The sequence below is a fragment of the Anneissia japonica genome, unplaced genomic scaffold (genome assembly GCF_011630105.1).
Source record: "Anneissia japonica isolate Jap-2015-1 unplaced genomic scaffold, ASM1163010v1 scaffold401_len1656234_cov178, whole genome shotgun sequence".
Classification (NCBI taxonomy): Eukaryota; Metazoa; Echinodermata; class Crinoidea; order Comatulida; family Comatulidae; genus Anneissia; species Anneissia japonica.
The window spans coordinates 834232-838066 of NW_022745982.1; the positions used below are offsets into that span (position 1 = coordinate 834232).

The following is a 3835-nucleotide window of genomic DNA, read 5'->3' on the forward strand; positions in this document are numbered from 1 at the left end:
GGAATCTTTTCGAGATTAAGCCCATTGGGCTTCTATTCGAGGTTTTATGGTATTTCATCTAAACATTCACTTACTGTACAGATTTTCACTTTATCTTTTACTGAACACTAAAATGTTGATTAAAAGGAGTACTCTTTCCATTTTTAAAAGTGGAAATAAAACAGCTTTTTAAACAGAAAATCTTAGGTTACATTTTTTAATCATTCAATAATCAATAAGTAACATTTATAATGTTGTGTTAAAATTTTTTCCAGGGTATTCGACATATAAATTTTACACACAAGTAACACATATATAATATACTGTATACATTAGCATTAATTCATTTTCAGTTGATATTTAATTTCGAATATAACTAGAACCTACATACATACATATTCTGTACATACACTGCAGCATTTATATAACTCTATTTTATTACAGCACATTTTTTTAATAGGCTGTGCAATGAAATTATAGAACTGTCAAAAGGACAGTATTTGCGGGTGCTCAAATGGAGGCCTATGCTTGGCATGTAACCAAATTACATAAACATGTCATTCACATTTAAAATATGACTTGAGGCTACTATACAGATTGTATTTAAGCATAAAATAGTCACTATTATAGTTGCCATTCAAATCTTAAATACCATGAATATCAGAAAATATACTCCCACTATAAACATTATTTATTGAAATTGAAGTATATTTTTGTGAGCTCAAATGTCTTCAGTCCCAAAATATTCATAAATGGTTTACACAAAATATATCACAAATGTTGATAGTGTCATCATTAAAAAGTTGAAACATACTGTTACTCTACCAAATCAAATCAAATTTATTTCAAGTAAATGAAACAAACAAAACAATGCAAGCAAGGGTTGCTGAGTGGACATAATCCCTTATAAACAACTCCTCTATATAGATACAATACAATTTATAGAAGGTAAGCATTAATACTACACAAAACAAACTACAATGAAACAAAGAACTGATGTTGAATGAACTGAAACCTTTAAAATATAGATGAATATAAATGATTTGCCAACATATATTCACTTTATATGTGAATATCTGCTTATACTTGTGCTTAATTGACAGTAATCATTAAAAAAAAAAATCATAAACAATTTTTTTTAAATCAAAATAATTGCACTACAAACTGAAGAAATATTTCTATGATCTTGTTAAAGTTAATTAAATATTACATAATAATTAGAAACAATTATCAATTTATCTGATTACAGTAACTTATTTTATTATATCAACACTATTTTTATAAAGTCAATTATTAGTTTAGTGGAATTAGGTAGTGTTTTTTTTTTTTATTACTCTGTAATGAAAGTATTGCCATAATGCCCATTATACAGTCACATGGTCCACTAAACAGATTGTTTGAATCATGTTTGTAATATGGGTTTAATGATGTTATTATTTTTTGTTTATTCTTTGTTATCCTATACGTCATTAACATTAACAATTTTTAGTTGCATATACAAATTCAATGGACCTGAAATTGCTATATTATAATGAGTTAATTTACTAAAACTTTATCATTTACTACGTTTTTCATTGTCATGTTTTTATGTTAAATTATTGAACATATAACCAATAAAGTACAAAATGTATTGCCATAAAGTGAATTGTAACACAGGATTAAATGCTATTTGTATTCAAAATAATTTTAATATCATTTTCATTTTATATTCGTAGTTAATTGGAAGATTTATCCATAGTATATGAAATACTGAATTGAGCATTGAATTGCCTATACAAAGCATATATGAGCATTCTTATTATTGTATTTTTTTCAGAGAAAGGCAGTATATCTTTAAAGAATTTAAAAGGTTACAAGCAAATGTATATTTTTAATTTTTTTATTTTTTTTACTATTTTTTGGAATAAGAAAAAAATGTATCTTACTACTACTAACTTACACAAATACAAGTTAATGAAAATATTTTTTGTGTTTTTAGTTTTATAATTTTTTTTTTTTAAATCTTTTTACAAGTTTTTAAAAAAATTGTAATTACATACAGTATATTAACTTTTGACATCCTTGGTAGGAATTGTCTAACACCCTAGTGGAGAGCTTTTCCCCTATGAATCCATACAGTATCCAAGAGCCAACAGAGAGCTTGTGATTTGCGCAACAAAGAGGCACGATGCTAAAACAGATTCACTCATGCGTGACCGTCATACATTCTCTGAGCGTGAAACATAGATTTGGTCAAACTGCATCCTAGAATCTACGCGGCCAGAACACATGCGCAGATGAATTATTAGTGACGTCACTATCTTCTAGGTTCTACCGCGTCGTGCAATCAAAGCTCTCTAATACGTCTGTTCCCCTTCCATACATCAACTGCATTATACAATTGTTGCCATAATGTACGAGTATACAGAATAATAGTGCAATATTTATATAATGCATATTATTGCATTAAACTGCCTCTGTGTGCTTAACTATGACCTAATTTAATGACAGTATGAGCAATCCAAAACTAGACTTCCTTCAACTATAAACTTTAAGTAAAGTAAATCCTTGCCGAGCCACTCGTACTCGTAGGGCTAGAACTTACTGTATCTCCAGTTTCTGTAGCCTGAAACCAATGAGAATGCATACTCCCCCTGGGTGGGACGCTAGTCCGCCGCAGGTTACCCCCAGCAGTTCACTGGTACTCATTGATAGAGCTGGGTAGACACAAACAAATGCACAGCGAGGGATTGAAATTCTGACCTCGAGGTTGGGAAACCACAAACTTTACCTAGGCTCGCTCTTAAAAAAATGATACTGACTTAAAGGACTTTACAATTATCAGAACACCTCAATTTCATAAAATAATACATATAATACATAATTTATAACAATTCAGCTATTGATACAGTATTTATCAAAAAACCTCAATTTCATAAAATAATACATAATTTATAACAATTCAACTATTGATACAGTATTTATCATTTAGTTTAATTATGACTTTAAAAGCAATAATGATAATTATAAAATATTTATAAAAATTTTAAAAAAATAAATGTTTTTCATATTTTTTATGCATTTTTGGTCCATGATCAATAATATAAGTTAATAGTGTTTTGACTAAGGTACAGTATTTTGGAAGACAACCTCACAAAAAGAAATCTATCCCTAAGAAAAACATAATGCACTCACAAAATATATTCAGGAGAGTGAGGGGTGGTTTTGGGGGTTCGGTCTCTAATTAGAGCTTGGTTGGTGTATCATAGTTCAGAGGGTTCTCAAAATTAGAGGGGTCTTGGAATTTGCAAACTGTAGTAGAAAAACAGTAAAGTAAATAACAAGCGACATTCATGAACTTTGAACTGCATTCAACAACTTGCTACCTGATCCACTGTTATATAATAACAATAACTAACACTCTGGCAACACTTCCTCTAATCAGTAGCATATCTAGGCAGGGCTGAAGGGGTTGGGGGCGTGTGAAGGTGAAATGGGGGCTTGATGATTAACTGAGGGGGTGCTACATCAAAATAATTTTTTATGTAATGATTTTTAACAACGTGGTTGCTTCTGACATTTTAAAATGGCACCCCACAACCCTGCCCATCCCCTAGATACGTCACTACCTTGGACACAACTTAAAGTAGTAGATTCATCAACTAAATAGCCAACTACTGGACAACAAAATTGAAGTTGAAATTATATAGATACATATACAAACATACACAATGCGGAGTATATCCTACATTCCTCTGGGAATAGACTTGCAGCAGTGCCGTGCACCAGTGCCTAGTCTATTCCATTTTGCAATGTCCTACCTGGTACCCATACTTTTTCATAGAATTTGATAATCTATAATTATAAGTATATGCAC

At 30.3% G+C, this 3835-nt stretch overlaps 1 long non-coding RNA gene across 1 annotated transcript; it reads right to left on the bottom strand.

The window, feature by feature from the left end:
• Positions 1-1235: 1235 nt before the first annotated feature.
• On the bottom strand, positions 1236-3829 carry LOC117120156. The gene is made up of 2 exons (XR_004447297.1): positions 2885-3829; positions 1236-2808 (listed from the first exon to the last, which is right to left on the bottom strand). It is a non-coding gene; the product is annotated as an uncharacterized LOC117120156 (long non-coding RNA).
• Between the last annotated feature and the right edge of the window lie 6 nt (positions 3830-3835).